Consider the following 18978-nt stretch of genomic DNA (forward strand, 5'->3'; position numbering starts at 1 on the left):
ACTAGAAAAAGGTGGCATAAGTTAAAACTAGTTAAATGCATTCATTTGGGGAAGTGGTGACACAGTGGTATTGTTGCTAGACTAATAATCCAGAGACCCACGACCTGAGGAGCTGGCTGCAAATCCCACCATGAAAGAAGGTGGAATTCAAATTCCATAAAAAGTCTGGAATGAAAAATATCTGATGACCACGAAAACATTGTTGATTGTCATTAAAAAACCCCGTCTGGTTCACCAATTTCTTTTAGGGAAGGAAATCTGCCATTCACACCTGGTCTGGCCTACATGTTTCTCCAGATCCACAGCAATGTGGTTGACTCTTAAATGGCAAACTACTCAGTTCAGGGACAAAATTAGGGATGGGCAACAAATGCCGACCCAACCAGTGGTGCCTACATCCCATGAATGAATTTTTAAAAATCATTTAGATAGACAAACTGGAATTAGATGAATGGGTTAGGTGGATTGGTCATGACAAATTGCCCCTTAGTGTCCAAAGCTGTGCAGGTTAGGTGGATTAGCCATGATCAATGCGTGGGGTTATGGGGTTAAGGCGGGGAAGTGGGCCTAGTTGGAGTGCTCTTTTGGAGGGTCGATGCAGATTCAATGGACCGAAAGACCTCCTCCTGCACTGCGGGAGTTCTTTGGCTTTCCTTATTCATATAAAAATTTCTGCTCTGGAACTGGGCTTTCCTTATTCATATAAAGAATTCTGCTTCTGGAACATGATTTAATCTTGAATCCTGTATTGATACCCAGTACAATTGTTTTCAAAAAACTGTCTGTTTTTTGAAAACACCTGGGTCAAAACAGTAGGACATTTGTCATGATTATAGCTTTCTCTAGCCTTTATTTGCTGTTATGCCATTAATATATTAAAGCTTGATACACAAATATTTCTGACTACACATATGCTTCAGGTAACTAAACTCTGGGTACTCATGCAGATTTTCAATGACTATCTTTGTTTTAGATGGCAATATGTCAGCACATCATAAATTGTTGATAATGGATGTTTTTTTCTCTTAAATAGCTCTGAGTAATAAGCCTAGAAAGTTAGCTTTTAACAGATGAAATCCAGCCCAAGGTCTTTTGAAATTTACTGATACGCAAAGAGAACAGTACATACTCTTACACTAGTCTCTGTGATTAGGCACAAGCATTTCAAAGGCTTTTATTGACAAACCTTGATAAAGAGCCAAGGTCCATCAATGTTGAAAGGAAATATGGACTAGATTTTGTGAGTGGGTGTAAAAGTAGCCACATAAAAGATGGGATAAATCAGGAAGCAGTAAAGATGTTGAGCTTGTATTGGAGGAAGAAAATGGTATATTCAGGGGGGATGTGAAGCACTGTCACTTCATCAGCTGTTGCACATGGAGTTCAATTGTTACCATTAGATTATCAATCTACATTTAGCACAACTAAGATCTTTGTAGCAGCAGAATATATGACTGATGAGGTGCTAAGTGGCCAGGTTGGTTTTATAGAGGTTTTATCCTGATTTTATCTATTTATTTAACAACATTGAAACTAGAAGCAGGAGTAGGCCATTCGGCCCTTTGAGCTTGCTTCACCATTCATTTTGAGCATGGCTGACATTGAATTCAATATTCTGATCCCCCTTCCCCCCCACATCCCTTGATCCCTTTAGTCCCAAGAGCTATATCTAATTACTTCTTGAAATCAGACAACGTTTTGGCCTCAACTACATTCAGTGGCAATGAACTCCACACATTCACCACACTCTAGGTGAAGAAATTTCTCTTCATCTCAGTTCTAAAAGGTTACCCCTTATCCTCAAACTATGGCCCCTAGTTCTAGACTCCCCCACCATTGGGAATGTTATTTATGAATCTACCCTGTCTAACTCTGTTAGAATTTTGTAAGTTTCTATGAGATTCCCTTTCACTCTTCTAAACTCCAGTGATTATAATCCTAACATACTTAGTCTCCCCTCATATGACAGACCTGCCATCCCAGGAATCAGCCTGGTAAACCTTAGCTACACTCCCTGAGGACATCTTTCCTCGGATAAGGACACCAAAACTGCACACAGTATTTGAGGTGTGGCCTCACCAACACCCTATACAATTGTGGTAAAACACCTCTATCCCTCTACTCAAATCCTTGCGCTTTGAAGGCCAACATACCATTTGCCTTCTTTACTGCCTGCCGTACCTGCGCACTTACTTTCAACGACTGATGCATGAGGACACCAAGATCTCGTTGCGTATCCATCTTTCTCAATTTACACCCATTCAAGTAATAAACTATCTTCCTATTATTGCTATCAAAGTAGATAACCTCACATTTATTCACATTATACTGCACCTGCTATGCATATGCCCACACACTCAGCCTGTCCAATTCACGCCAAAGCATCTCTGCATCCTCCTCACAGCTCACCCTCCCACCCAAGTTTGTATCATCTGCAAATCTGGAGATAATACATTCAGTTCTCTTTTCCAAATCATTAATATATAATGTAAAATATATAATATATAGTGCCACAAATGGAGCAAAAGCTGATGAGCGGGTCCTCCACAGACATTTATACATACTGTTCCAGAATTTACTGCTTTAAAATGTAAAACAGTACAAAAAATGTTTTCAAAGGAACTATTTGAATTAAGTGATCTTTGTTTCTGGCTTCTTGGCTATAAAATCACATCCAACTTCTGTGTTAAGGCAAAGAAATGACTGGAAAAACTGGTGGAAGAATGCGAGTTAGCAATAAAGCTTGACCATATTTTCACTTCCAACCATGAGTAATCTGCAAGCTCACCTTGATATGGTTGTCGGATATTGGAGTGGCACTTGACAGATTAAATAATCTATCTGGTTGTATCACAGCTTGGTATGGCTCCTGCTCTGCCCAAGACTGCAAGAAACTACAAAAGGTCATGCAAACCAGCCTCCCATCCATTGACTCTGTCTACACTTTCCGCTGCCTCGGCAAAGCAGCCAGCATTATAAAGACCCCATGGATCCCGGACATTCTGTCTTCCACCTTTTGTCGGGAAAAAGATACAAAAGCCTGAGATCACGTACCAACCTACTCAAGAACAGCTTCTTCCCTGCTGCCAACAGACGTTTGAATGGACCTACCTTGCATTAAGTTGATCTTTCTCTACACCCTAGCTATGACTGTAACACTACATTCTGCACTCTCTCATTTCCTTCTCTATGAATGGTATATTTTGTCTGTATAACGCGCAAGAAACAATACTTTTCACTGTATATTAATACATGTGACAATAATAAATCAAATCAAAGATTACATAGAACAAAGACCTGTCCAGGAGTCAGTATAGATTGAAACCATTTAGGTCAGTGGACTGAATGAGCCTTACCTGCTGCACACTGAAGTCCATCCTTTACAGCACATGGAAAGATGCTTAGAGGCTGTGCCAATCATTTAAATACGTTCTTGTGGCTCCGCTGAGCTTGCTACTTATGCTAGAAAGACTAGAAAGAAATACACTTCATTTAAATAGTCTCTTTCATAAGCCCAGGATTTCCCAAACCCTTTAATAGACAATGAATTACTTTTTAAAATGTTGTCATTGTTATGTAGGAAATGTGGCAGCCAGTTTGCACACAGCAAGCTCCCACAAACTGGAGTTAAATATACATGATGTGGAGATGCCGGCGTTGGACTGGGGTAAACACAGTAAGAAGTTTAACAACACCAGGTTAAAGTCCAACAGGTTTATTTGGTAGCAAAAGCCACACTGGCTGTCTTGTCTGGAGACAATACACATCTTTTTAGCCTGTCTTGATGCTCTCTCCACTCCCATTGTTTTGTTTCTTAAAGACTGGATTAGTTGTAAGTATTCGCATTCATGTAAATTGAGTCTGTGTCTTATAAGTTCTGTTTGTGAACAGAATTCCCACTCACCTGAAGAAGGGGCTCAGAGCCTCGAAAGCTGGTGTGGCTTTTGCTACCAAATAAACCTGTTGGACTTTAACCTGGTGTTGTTAAACTTCTTACTGTTAAATATACAACCAGATCATTTGTTTTAGTGCCATTGGTAGAAGGATAAATATTGGCCAAGACACCAGAGAAGAATTCCCCTGTTCGACTCCAAAATTGTGGCCTGGAATATTTTACAACCTCTGCGAACATTGGGCAGACGTTCACTGGCAGCAGGGACTGGGTCAATCAGAAATTCCAACCAAAACCCACACAGACCAGAATTTCCCATTCTAGAGTCTAAGTTTCGTGGCAGGATTGGAAGTCTGAGTGATTTCTGCTGACAGTGGGGGTTTGGGGTGGGGGGGTGGGGGGTGTGCTGGGGGGGAGAGGTGGGTGGCGGGGGTTGATGGCTGAAATATGGTGAATTTTGTGGAGCGGGTGGAGAGGAACCTGCCATCCCCTCATGGGTTGAAGGTCTGATTGCTATATTTAAAAGGGCACCCAGAAAGCCATTTATTTACTGCAAGCCAGGAACTCTGGATTCTGCCAAGTCCAGAATGTCGCAGATCAGAAAATGTGTGGGATTTTCTGTCCCCACCCACTGCTTGGATTGTCCAATTTCATCGAAAGTCAATGGATTTTTGGCTGGGCTGCTGAATCTTCCTATGGGTCCAGAAAATCCCACCAGTGTGTGGCCCCACAGTTCAGCATCATCTCCCTGGAGATCCTTTTACAGGTAGTCCAGCAAAGGTGGGAGGTGCTGTTTTCCCAGGAAGTCAGCAGGAGGACGTTTCATCTGATCATGGTGGCGAGGGTGGAGGTTACAGCGGTTCTTTGGAGGACCCCAGCAGGGACTTCCAAAGAACCAGCCAGCAATGCAGGAAGAAGACGAACAATCTGCTATGCTCCGCCAGGGTAAGTGTCACTGTTTACTCACTGCAATTGTAGACTGCCTGATGCCTTAATGAGTGTCAGTGTGCAAATGCAGAGGGAGGTCAGATAGGAGTTTGGGTTGCAGCATTCATCAGCAGATAGTGCGCACTGAATATACACCAGCTACTTCATGGTCTCAATCTTCTGTCACATGCATGACACCCTACTTGTTAATCACTTATTGGGGAGGGCTCAGCAGCTTTCCTAAACATGCATGCTCCTGAACTGCTCATGCAAGCATTGGGATGACAACCAATCCTTCTATCTTTCTGCAGAAAAAGAACATTTACAATAAGCCGGAGAAGTCCAAGACTGGATGCAACACTTCCGACATTCCAGCCCTCATCCCATATGAGGAGCAGGCCACTGAAATAGCCGAGGAGGAGCAGGACCATGCCTGTTCTGAGAGTGAGGCAGGACTCCCCAAGGAAGCTATTGAGGATGCCTCCACTTTGCAACTGCCAGCTGTGCTCATACAGTAATACTCTGGTTTAATTAAAGAGCCAGCTTCGGCATTCATAAAATCTTTCTTTTCTCTATTCCAAGTAACAGCAAAAAAAAGAGGGAGGCCAACAAAGCAGATCACCCATAGCTCCATCTCCAACCCCACATCTGAGGAGGATCCCTCAGAGGATGCACCATCACCTGCACCTTCCACCGGAGGCAAGACTTTCACCTCAATGGGTCCATGTTCTAAATTAGGCTTGGGTCACAATCTGGTGAGCACATTATAGACGCAGATCCACAACTGGCGGAGAAAGTGACAACTGAGGTTTTTGACACTTGGAAGACTACTGGTGACCAGACCTCTGCTGAACGCCATGCAGATAACAAGCTTCTGGACTCAGCTCTAAGTGACCTGTTTGAGATGCAGAGATAAGCAGAGGAATATCAGGCATATTTGCCAGAGGCCATGTGCAGACTGGACTAACAACTGGAGGAGTCCGTCTCAGTTCTGTCTGATGTCATGACTCCGTGACTCCAGGATGCTAGCACTTTGCTGCCTCCATGGAAAGAGGGCTGCTGCTTTGAAGACCCTGGTCCAGCGAAGTACACAAATATATGCGCTCGTACCTGCTCTCAATTGCTCTAGCCATGGGTGCAGTGCAGCAGTGGCTACGCGGGAAAGGGCACCATGACCTACTTCCAAGAGCCCTTCTCCTAAAGGGCACCCAAAGGAAGGAGGAACACCAGCCAGGCACCCGTAGACTACATCCAAATGCTGTCCAAGGGTGTCTTGCTGCTCTACTTTACCTCTGCCAATGATCCCATTGCTTTAAGCAAGGAGGGTGCACCTGAGCAAGAGACCCGCAGCAAGTCAGAGAGAGCCCTCAAGGCCCGAGACTTTCAGAGGATGCCCACCCAAGTCATCGCAGTCAGCAGGGCATAGCAGTCAGCAGGCTGCCTCCACCTCAGATGTGGATGTCAGGTCTGCACCTAGACGTAGGCAAAGAAAGATTAAGACATTTTGAAGGCAGACAGATGGCATGGGTATACAACTATTGTACATAGGTTTGGCACTTGGAAATATATATTCACTGGCACTGTTTGGAAATTTCCTGGATTCCATCTTGCGACTAGTTGCTTCAGTGGATGCGAGCATTTAAACTTATGGAATTTGGGCCCTCATCAGAGTTTGATAATGAACTCCCATGGATCCAGTTCCCTCACAATATCAGCATAGTGATTACTTAATAATCCCACATGTACATGATTAAGCACTGGCCATTGTTTCTGAGTTTGTGGCCTGGCCACATATACAAGACATTACGTGCAACGCACCATGATCCGACCTCTGAAAATGTAGGCTTTGCAACCAAAGTGCATCAGACTTCATTGAAGGATTGGGGCCTTAGACCATGACGTTAGAGAGAGTAGAATGGGCCAGTGTATTGAACTATACCAAGGATGGTGTGGCTATTCGTGTGAAGCATTAGCAGCTCTAATGCTTCACAGCGCTCTGCAGTCTCCATGGAAGTAAGATGTTTACCTTCACTGGAGAGTCACAATGATGGATCACTGTCCTGCACTAATATTAAAGTCATCTAGGACTGAGACTTCTAGGAGTCTCGGCAATTAGACAGTCCAGAATGGCTACTATTCAGCAATCCATAGTGCAGGTTAGGCACTCTCAGTCAGTGGACTTCAAAGTAGCCTCAAAACTTTTTGACATGATAACGATGTCAAGGGACATGAGTTTACTGAGATTGAAATATATGGAACAGTGTAAAGTTGCAGTATATGGCCGGGATTCTCCCCAAAAAAGTCTAAGTTCCCAACATGCGGGAAAACCGGAGTAATTCCTGCCTTTTTTTTTAGCGTATTTACCAGAGCGAATCTCCGACACACTGAGCACTGCAGAGTTCCTCAGTGGGATTCACTCTGGAAAGTAGGGGATGGGGCATTTTCCTACCTGAGCATAGTGCTAAGCGGGCCACTGCGCATGCGCTGATCTGTCAGAGTGGAGATCAGGGCATGTGCAGTGGCCCCACATTGCTGGCCACCCAATTGCTGGCCTTCCCAATTGCTGGCCAGCCACGCAACTTGCTTGATCACTGGCTTTCCGACCCTCGACCACTGGCCTCCCGGACCTCCCTGAGCCAGCCTCAAAGTCCCCCCGCAGCACCCCCCCCCCCCCCGCCACTCACCGGCAGCCCTGACCCACCCGGCCCACCCCGATGACCAGCCCCAATAACCCTCACTCCCTCCACCCCACCGATTCTCTTGCAGAGTGGTAGCTGGTCCCCCCCCCCAACCAATCACCCTCCCATAGGTCCTGCCTTCCCTGGCCCCACTCCCTTGGCATTGCTGGGTGCCCAGTGGGCAGTGCCAAGGTGCCTGGTGGACAGTGCCAGTTTGCCCCTTGGGCAGTTCCAGGGTGCCAGGCTGGCACTGCGCAAGGGATAACCTCTTACCCTCAACCTTCCTGGGGGGCCTCAATGGCCTCTGTTCCCTCCAGCGGGATGGGGTGCCTGTTCTCCGTTAGTGGGGAGCAGTTGTAAACACCGCTGGAGGGAACCACTCCAGCAGTGGGGGAGACACTAGCAGACCTGGACAAGTAAAGTTTCTATGGACAACCTAAGGTGTAATGAATGGCCGTGCCACTCATTTTCTACTGACTGCAGAATCCTAGATCATTGTAATATAAGAATGCAAGAGAATCTGGAGAGAAAACTCAGCTGTGCATCTGGAGAGGTATACGCCAGCTTTCTCACTGAAATTAACACTTGGAAAAATAACGGAACATTCCACCCACTGTATGTTAAACTGGTGTGCGGTGTATTCATTTGATTATAACATAGCAGTAGTCAGTATCAAAGCTCCTCACCATGCACCAACATTAGTTTAGTGGTGAAGGGGATAAACTTGTGATGGAGATGGACATAATTGGGAGGGAAGTTGTAACTGGGGGGTTGGGGGGTGCAGGGGAACCAGTTGGGAGGAAAAATGGGAACAAATTGGGGCTTGTATCAATCTCCAGCACCAACCTCTACCACATTCAGTTAATTACCATTTAAAGATGTTACCTTCTAGGTGGTCACCACAATCGATCTTTTAAGGATTACAGGTTAGGCTGCCTGTGGACCATGTTCACCTGAACGCCTGGCATCAGCTAGAATTATGGCTGCCCAAATGCAAAGAATCTAATGTCTGTGTCAGGAATGAATCCTAGTCACCCCTTTTTCTGCCTTCACCAATATGGCAGATTGCATGGACGAATGCCCATAAGACCATAAGACATAGGAGCAGAATTAGGCCACTTGGCCCATCGAGTCTGCTCTGCCATTCAATCATGGCTGATATTTTTCTCATCCCCATTCTCCTGCCTTTTCCCCTTAACCCCTGATCCCCTTAATAATCAAGAACCTAGCTATCTCTGTCTTAAAGGTACTCAATGACCTGACCTCCACAGCCTTCTGCGGTAAAGAGTTCCACAGATGCCCATTTTGCTTCTGAATTTCTGGGCCCCTGTTCCCTCTGAACGCTACCATCTGGCCAGTCCATTAGGCAGTTTGAACATTCCAGCATCATTTCAAATTTGTGCAGTATTTAGAAGAATGTCTTCCCTGCCACAATCATTCAGTTGACAAATATCCTATGGCTCTGACTTTGACTCCATAATTCTCGTATTTTTGGCACAATGATTCACTGGCAACTCAACATCTCCAGCTATGGATCTAAATATTTATACGTTTGGAAAACCCAACGTCTGCTGGTTCATTCCAAAAGAATAAATATATTAGCATGTGCAAGGCAGATGAGTGCATTTCCAATTGTTGTAGCCATTCTTAGAATCCATTAGAAATTTGCATAGATATGTGGTAATATGAAGGTTGGCATAAAATGAACTACTGCATTGCTGAACTCCTGTCCTACACTTATATAGATGAATGTTAAAGTTATGTTGACAGACTGATAAATTACCAGCTAACTTCTGTATCACATTACCATATGTGGGATGATCTCTGTGTAGTGAAAAAATAACTGCATTTGTAAAGAATGTGTTTACGATTTTACACTGTTTACAGGAAGTTTCTTCCTCCTACTAAGCAGATATAGTAAGCAAGGAATTTCCCTAAGCCCTGACTGATTAACAAAGTTACCAGTCACTGAGCCAGTCAGTTTGTTAGCACTGGGAACTAAGAATTTGTACAGTCTGGGTCCCTTGTTACTTACTTCTACTCCAACCTGAACATAGATGTTATTGCATTGGAATGGACCCTCCTCTGCTTTTAGTGCAAGGATTGCATACACTTACAGTTTGGAGAGGCCACTATCCTGCCATTAGCATTAGAAATACTAACAAGCTGAGGTTAGGGAAGCACCAAGTCTGTTGCATTAGTTGCTGGAGTTAGGTAAGAGAAGGCAGAGATAATAGCTGGCAATGGAGAGAGGAAATTGGGTTGTTGGAAGCTGTGAGGGAATGAGGCAGAAGCTGAAAGTACTTCGACGGAGAAGAGAGAAGCAACTGTCAGTGCACTTTGGGCAAAGGTAACTGATGTCATTAATAAATTAGAGTAGAATGTCAGCTTGAACTAGGAGATGTTCCTACTGCCAGCTTAAATTGGAGTGGTGGAGGTTGGGGGTGTGGGGGGTGGTGGGGGGGGACGCGATGAGGAAGAATGTCAGCTTGAACTGGAGGAGTGAAAAACTAATTGAAGATGGCACTTTGAATTAAGGGAGGTATACCGATATTACAGGAAAGTTGGAGGAGTTGTATTTGTGCAATTGCTTACTGAGCTGCAGAGTGGGGCGGGGTACATTTACAGTGAAATGAGTTAAGTGTAAGAGAATGATCATTAAGTTAACTTTTCAATATGTGACAGGGCGGTTGATTTTATAAAATTAAAATATCACCTTAGAATTGACCATAGAATCCCTACAGTGCAGAAGGAGGCCATTTGTCCGTCAAGCCTGCACCAACAACAATCCCTCACAAGTTCTATCCCTGTAACCCCACATATTTACTCTTCACTCCCCCTGACATTAAAGGTCAATTCACCAAATCCAATTCACCCAAGCTGCAAATCTTTGGACTGTGAATGGAAACACAGTAAGGAGTCGAACAACACCAGGCTAAAGTCCAACAGGTTTATTTGGTAGCAAACACCACGAGCTTTCGGAGCGCTGCTCCTTCGTCAGATGGAGTGGAAATCTGCGCTCAAACAGGGCACAGAGACACAAAATCAAGTTACAGAGTACTGATTAGAATGTGAATTTCTACAGCCAACCAGGTCTTAAAGATACAGACAATGTGAGTGGAGGGAGCATTAAGCACAGGTTAAAGAGATGTGTATTGTCTCCAGACAGAACAGCCAGTGAGATTCTGCAAGTCCAGCAGGCAAGCTGTGGGGGTTACTGATAGTGTGACATAAACCCAACATCCCAGTTTTGGGCCATCCTCATGTGTGCGGAACTTGGCTATCAGTTTCTGCTCAGCGACTCTGCGTTGTCGTGTGTCGTGAAGGCCGCCTTGGAGAACACTTACCCGAAGATCAGAGGCTGAATGCCTGTGACCGCTGAAGTGCTCCCCCACAGGAAGAGAACAGTCTTGCCTGGTGATTGTCGAGAGGTGTTCATTCATCCATTGTCGTAGCGTCTGCATGGTTCCCCCAATGTACCATGCCTCGGGACATCCTTTCCCGCAGCGTATCAGGTAGACAACGTTGGCCGAGTTGCAAGAGTAGGTACCGTGTACCTGGTAGATGGTGTTCTCACGTGAGATGATGGTATCCGTGTCGATGATCCGGCACATCTTGCAGAGGTTGCTGTGGCAGGGTTGTGTGGTGTCATGGTCACTGTTCTCCTGAAGGCTGGGTAGTTTGCTGCGGACAATGGTCTGTTTGAAGTTGTGCGGTTGTTTGAAGGCAAGAAGTGGGGGTGTGGGGATGGCCTTGGCGAGATGTTCGTCTTCATCAATGACATGTTGAAGGCTCTGGAGGAGATGCCGTAGCTTCTCCACTCCGGGGAAGTACTGGACAACGAAGGGTACTCTGTCCACCGTGTCCCGTGTTTGTCTTCTGAGGAGGTCGGTGCGGTTTTTCGCTGTGGCGCGTCGGAACTGTCGATCGATGAGTCGAGCGCCATATCCTGTTCTTATGAGGGCATCTTTCAGCGTCTGGAGGTGTCTGTAGTGATCCTCCTCATCCGAGCAGATCCTGTGTTTACGGAGGGCTTGTCCGTAGGGGATGGCTTCTTTAACGTGTTTAGGGTGGAAACTGGAGAAGTGGAGCATCATGAGGTTATCCGTGGGCTTGAGGTATAGTGAGGTGCTGAGGTGACCGTCCTTAATGGAGATGCGTGTGTCCAAGAATGCAACTGATTCCAGAGTAGTCCATGGTGAGTCTGATGGTGGGATGGAACTTGTTGATGTCATCATATAGTTGTTTCAGTGATTGGTCGCCATGAATCCAAAGGAACAAAATGTAATCGATGTATCTAGTGTATAGCATCGGTTGAAGGTCCTGTGCGATGAAGAAGTCTTGTTCGAACCTGTGCATGAAGATGTTGGCATATTGAGGTGCGAATTTGGTCTCCATGGCTGTTCCATGTGTCTGGATGAAGAACTGGTTGTTGAAGGTGAAGACATTGTGGTCCAGGATGAAGCAGATGAGTTGTAAAATTGCATCTGGAAACTGGCAGTTGGCGGCGTTGAGTACTGAGGCAGTTGCAGAAATGCCATCATCGTGGGGAATGCTAGTGTAGAGTGCCGAGACATCCATTGTGACGAGGAGTGCTCCTGATTCAACTGCTCCATGTGTGCTGAGTTTCTGTAGGAAGTCCGTAGTGTCGCGACAAAAGCTGGGGGTTCTTTGTACAATGGGTTCTTTGTACAATGTCTGCTGAGTTGTACAACTTTGTACAACTCAGTTCAACGACCTTCAACCGATGCTATACACTACATACATCGATGACATTTTCTTCCTTTGGACTCATGGCAACCAATCACTGAAACAACTATATGATGACATCAACAAGTTCCATCCCACCATCAGACTCACCATGGACTACTCTCTGGAATCGGTTGCATTCTTGGACACACGCATCTCCATTTCGACGCGCCACAGCGAAAAACCGCACCAACCTCCTCAGAAGACAAAGACGGGACAAGGTGGACAGAGTACCCTTCGTCGTCCAGTACTTCCCCGGAGCGGAGAAGCTACGGCATCTCCTCCGGAGCCTTCAACATGTCATTGATGAAGACGAACATCTCGCCAAGGCCATCCCCACACCCCCACTTCTTGCCTTCAAACAACCGCACAACCTCAAACAGACCATTGTCCGCAGCAAACTACCCAGCCTTCAGGAGAACAGTGACCACGACACCACACAACCCTGCCACAGCAACCTCTGCAAGACATGCCGGATCATCGACACGGATGCCATCATCTCACGTGAGAACACCATCTACCAGGTACACGGTACCTACTCTTGCAGCTCGGCCAACGTTGTCTACCTGATACGCTGCGGGAAAGGATGTCCCGAGGCATGGTACATTGGGGAAACCATGCAGACGCTACGACAACGGATGAATGAACACCTCTCGACAATCACCAGGCAAGACTGTTCTCTTCCTATGGGGGAGCACTTCAGCGGTCACGGGCATTCAGCCTCTGATCTTCGGGTAAGCGTTCTCCAAGGCGGCCTTCACGACACACGACAGTGCAGAGTCGCTGAGCAGAAACTGATAGCCAAGTTCCGCACACATGAGGACGGCCTAAACCGGGATGTTGGATTTATGTCACACTATCAGTAACCCCCACAGCTTGCCTGCTGGACTTGCAGAATCTCACTGGCTGTCCTGTCTGGAGACAATACACATCTCTTTAACCTGTGCTTAATGCTCCCTCCACTCACATTGTCTGTACCTTTAAGACCTGGTTGGCTGTAGAAATTCGCATTCTAATCAGTATTCTGTAACTTGATTTTGTGTCTCTGTGCCCTGTTTGAGAGCAGATTTCCACTCCATCTGACGAAGGAGCAACGCTCCGAAAGCTAGTGGTGTTTGCTACCAAATAAACCTGTTGGTCTTTAACCTGGTGTTGTTAAACTCCTTACTGTGTTTACCCCAGTCCAACGCCGGCATTTCCACAACTGTGAATGGAAGCCAGAGCACCCAGAGGAGACCGACATGAGAAGAATGTACAAACACCACACAAAAAGTCACCCATGGCTAGAATTGAACATGGGTCCCTGGCACTGTGAGGCAGCAGTGCTAACTTTAATTTCCCTATTGATAGATTTAAAATTTATAACTCTGAGCTGTATCAGTACTTAAACTGAATCAGAATATGCCAGTTTTAAAACAAAATTTCAACTTTTCTAGGAATATATATCCTTGGGTGAATCTTGAAATATGCCACCAATTTTGTGGACTGTGCACTTTATTATCTCAGGTCAATCATTTTGAAGTGCTTATCACTCTCTAAATGGTTGCTTTAAGCACAATTCAATGCAGGAAGTGGTTGGCATTGCCTTGTTATAAACTGTTTCACCTCGATGCATTTCTGAGAAAAACTGTACCATAGTAAGTGCCACTATTTAAGGCTGTTCAGCAGGAATAAGATAAATCAAAGGTAACTTCATAAGTCATTGCAAAAGTTAGCAAATTGCCTCACGTGAATGAATGATCTATTGCTTGCTTGAAATGTAGTAAAGATGGACTTTAAAACCACAGTCAATTTTAATTTGACTAACTTGCAGGGGAAAAAAACAATGTTAGATCTCAAAGCTTTGATTGCAGTTGCAATAAATTAATTGAATATAGTTTTTACAATTTGACTTTTCCATCTCTTAATTTGTAAAAATGCTCTCTCTCCATCCTTCAAAGCGAAGAGTACAGCCTGTTGCAAGAGCTTATGCATGGAGTCTTTGATGGGGATGTTGCGCTATAACTACCACACAGTTCTAGATGACCAGGAAACTCTCCCACCTGCCATAGGGGTATCAGAAGGATTTACAGGTTGACAATCAACCGCTTGGCCACACCACAAATGCACCTTCCATGGCCATCAAGTCCTGGAGTTGGACTTAAACCCAGAGCTTTTGATTCAGAGGTAGGAACATTACCCACTGGGCACAAGTCTCCCATTTTGAGACTAAGAGCAATGGCAGGTAGCTCCACCAGCAACTGTCCCGCTGGCCAGAATGGCAGGTTCCCACATCAGATTCAGAATTTGGAACCTCATTAATTACGCACAGGTGTGTTCCACTCTGACTCTCCTGGGGGGCCTCCAGTTGATTCATCCGCCCGCCCTCAGCTGACAGCTTTGAAGATGCCGGCACCATATTTACATACTAGTCCAAAGCACGCTCATATCACTCTCTCCAGCTCACCTGGCTTCATCAGATCATGCAGGATGTCAGCAACCCAGAAGGAAAAGGCTAGCAGCCACAAGGAGAAGTACGTTCCTCAATTCAATCATCCTCCCCCTGAGCCCATCACTTGTGAGGTGTCTGTGCCCCAATTGAACCTCTACCCACTGCATCTGGAGTCTTTGTGCATCCCCTTCCAGTAAATGGTCTCCCTTGACAAAGTGGCGAACAATGCATCAGGAGAAACGCAGCACTATGGCAATGTTGCACACGCTTCAAAGTCTCTGGCAAACTGTGCATATCAGCCTTTATCAGTAGGGTTTGACGCCGACGTGACTTCTTGCTGATGTGACACAAGATTGAAAAGCCTAACTGATGGGTAGCTATTTTAATAAACATTCATGAGATATAAATTAATGCAAATGGAGCTTGTGCACCTGCCAGTGGGGTGACTGACCTACTACTTATCCACCATTAGGAGAATTGCAACATAATTTTACATCAGTGGGTTTCTGGCTTTGTGGCTCCTGCCAGATTCATCACACCTGCCTGCCATCAATCTCTCCCATTATGACAGACCCATTGCCCATCAACTCATGGATGTTCCTGTAGAAACTGAACATTCTCAATACGGTGGGAAAGGGTGGCACAGAGGTTAGCATTGCTGCCTCACAGCTCCAGGGACCTACCTTCAATTCCTGCATCGGGTGACTGTCTGTATGGAGTTAGCACGTTCCCGTCATCTGCATGCATTTTCTCTGGGTGCTCTGGTTTCCTCCCACAGTCCAAAGATGTGCAGGTTAGGTGGATTAGCCATGCTAAATTGTCTCTTAGTGTCGGGGGGATTAGCAATATGTTGTGTTATGGAGTAGGGCCTGGATGGGATTGTTGTCAGTGCCGGTTCAATGGGCCAAAAGACCTGCTTCTGCACTGTAGGGTCTAGATAGAGTGGACGTGGGGAAGTTGTTTCCATTAGTAGGAGAGACTAGGATTCGCGGGCACAGCCTCAGAATAAAGGGACGACCCGCTAGAACCAAGATGAGGAATTTCTTCAGCCAGAGGGTGGTGAATCTTCAGCCAGAGGGTGGTGATGGGATGTACCCCAGGTTACTGTGGGAGGCGAGGGAAGAGATTGCAGAGCCTCTGGCGATGATCTTTGCGTCGTCAATGGAGACGGGGGAGGTGCCGGAGGATTGGAGGATTGCGGATGTGGTTCCTATTTTCAAGAAGGGGAATAGGGATAGCCCAGGAAATTACCGACCGGTGAGTCTAACCTCAGTGGTTGGTAAGCTGATGGAGAAGATCCTGAGGGACAAGATTTATGAGCATTTGGAGAGGTTTAGTATGCTTAAGAATACTCAGCATGGCTTTGTCAAAGGCAGATCGTGCCTTACGAGCCTGGTGGTGTTCTTCGAAAATGTGACTAAACACATTGACGAAGGGAAAGCGGTAGATGTGGTTTATATGGATTTTAGCAAGGCATTCGATAAGGTCCCCCATGCAAGGCTTCTAGAAAAAGTGAGAGGGCATGGGATCCAAGGGGCTGCTGCCCGGTGGATCCAGAACTGGCTTGCCCAAAGAAGGCAGAGAGTGTGTATAGATGGGTCTTTTTCTAAATGGAGGTCGGTCACCAGTGGTGTGCCCCAGGGATCTGTTCTGGGACCCTTGCTGTTTGTCATTTTCATAAATGACCTGGATGAGGAAGTGGAGGGATGGGTTGGTAAGTTTGCCGACGACACGAAGGTTGGTGGGGTTGTGGATAATCTGGAGAGATGTCAGAAGTTACAGAGGGACATAGATAGGATGCAAGACTGGGCGGAGAAGTGGCAGATGGACTTCAACCCAGATAAATGCGTAGTGGTCCATTTTGGCAGGTCAAATGGGATGAAGGAGTACAATATTAAGGGAAAGACTCTTATTACTGTAGAGGATCAGAAGGACCTTGGGGTCCGGGTCCATAGGACTCTAAAATCGGCCCCGCAGGTGGTTAAGAAGGCATATGGTGTGGTGGCCTTTATCAATCGAGGGATTGAGTTTAGGAGTCCGGGGATAATGATGCAGCTATATAAGACCCTCGTCAGACCCCACTTGGAGTACTGTGCTCAGTTCTGGTCACCTCATTACAGGAAGGATGTGGAAAAGATTGAAAGGGTGCAGAGGAGATTTACAAGGATGTTGCCTGGATTGAGTGGCATGCCTTATGAGGATAGGCTGAGGGAGCTCGGTCTTTTCTCCTTGGAGAGACATAGGATGAGAGGAAACCCAATAGAGGTATATAAGATGTTGAGAGGCGTAGATCGGGTGGACTCTCAGAGGCTTTTTCCCAGGGTGGAAATGGCTGCTGCGAGAGGACACAGGTTTAAGGTGCTGGGGGGTAGGTACAGGGGAGATGTTAGGGGGAAGTTTTTCACACAGAGGGTGGTGGGCGAGTGGAATCGGCTGCCGTCAGTAGTGGTGGAGACAAACTCAATAGGGTCTTTTAAGAGACTCCTGGATGAGTACATGGGACCTAATAGGATGGAGGGTTATAGGTAGGCCTGAAAGGTAGGGATATGTTCGGCACAACTTGTGGGGCTGAAGGGCCTGTTTTGTGCTGTAGTTTTTCTATGTTTCTATGTTTCTAATCTGTGGAATCCATTGCAACAGAAAGCTGTGGAGGCCAGGTCATTGAGTGTATTTAAGACAGAGATTGATATGTTCTTGATTGATAAAGGGATCAAAGGTTCCGGGGAAAAGGCAGGATGGACTAATTCTGCTCCTGTATTTTATGGTCTTTTCTGTTATAAATCTGAAAACTTAGAAGTGTTCTTCATTCAGAATATTTTTAAAGCGCAAGGAAAACTTATTTACATTCAAAATCACACATTGTGTGCAACACGTTCATATTTTTTGGCATTGACTAAATTTAGCTTTTTGGTGAAACAATAAGTCCTGCCATGTATATTCTACGGTCTAAACTTGGCCACAAAGACAGCAGTGAGAGGATATCTGCCATATAGATTAAGTAGACCTCATACCAAGATAAACTGTCACTGTAATAACTACTTGTTTGGTATGTGGCAACCTACTGTGCATTAGATCAGACAAGAGCTCCAATGCTTTGGGCATAGCTGCCAGTGAGGACATCTCTGATGGTAGCATGTTGAATTTCACAGGGTAACACAATAGTTACACAATCTAGGACAGATGAAAGTCTGTTGACCTTTCGCACAATCATACAAATATTATCCCATATTGTATCCTAATCTTTGGGCTGACAGGCAGTTTTGTAGAAGTAATGTGTAGACTCCATAAAACTTAAATTTAAGTGTTTTGATCCCAAATTAAAATGTACTGGGTCAAACATTAGCTCCATCAGCGAAGCTACATTGCCAAAACTTGTGCTGCAATCTTGTCCGTTAAAGCCCCCAGCTCTGCTCCCACCCCACCCCCTACCACCCCAGAGCATGTGGGGTCAGGGGAGGGCAGCAAATCTTGCAGGGAGCCGTTAGATGCCTGTGCCTTTGGGAACACGTACCTTACTTTACAAGCTGGAAACTTTCTCATTTTCAGGTTGAATTTCTGTGTTTTCCCCCAACCAGATAAAAATTTCTGCAGGCTGAAATCATTTCCACCCCACTCCCAATTTATGGGGCCATTTCCATTCTTCAATGGTGAATTTGGTGGTGGGCGGGCATTTAATCAGTAGAAGGGTGGAGATTGGGGGACCTGCCACTTCCTGCCTCCACCCCGATTAAGTCCAGGTGAGAAGTCTGGCAACTAATTCCCATTTAAGGTCCTCATTTCACCACCATTGGTATTAACCTAGAGGCAGGTGGGGACACCCCATGGGGAAGCACAACAAGCAAACCCTGGCATATTTGCTTTCAGGTTCCCGGGGAGGGTCCCATGTTCAAAGGCATTTAGCACCTGATTGAGGAACCTGGCATTATTGGTCAGCAATTCTCGGTGAGCAGAACTTCTGCTTCTGGTGTTGTTGATCCCAGGGGAAGTCGACCACTGGTTTGTTATGTGCCTGGGTGGCAAAAGATGCAGTAGACCTTCCTGAAAAGAGGTAATGAAGGGGCCTTGCTGGCTTTCCAGCCAGTGGTCAAGGCCCCCATTGCCTCCACAAGATTCTGCTCCTGTTGCGATCTCGGCAAAGTTTGTATCTGTCCCAGAGTTATGACAGGTGTCTGCCATGTTGTCTGAACAATCTCAGCCTCAGAGTATTTGACAGTGACAATTCCCATCCTAGTCATCAGAAAGTGGAGCCCTGATTTTAAACTAACCCAGCATCCAGATAGGAAAGTGGTTAAAATGTAAAA

At 45.8% G+C, this 18978-nt stretch overlaps 1 protein-coding gene across 1 annotated transcript in view; it reads left to right on the top strand.

Annotated features, from left to right (window-relative positions):
* The window catches only part of pde8b (phosphodiesterase 8B), a 316839-nt gene that overhangs the window by 169291 nt on the left and 128570 nt on the right, over positions 1-18978 (top strand). The window lies entirely within an intron of this gene.

Source organism: Mustelus asterias, chromosome 6 (assembly GCF_964213995.1).
Source record: "Mustelus asterias chromosome 6, sMusAst1.hap1.1, whole genome shotgun sequence".
In the NCBI taxonomy this organism is placed as follows: domain Eukaryota; kingdom Metazoa; phylum Chordata; class Chondrichthyes; order Carcharhiniformes; family Triakidae; genus Mustelus; species Mustelus asterias.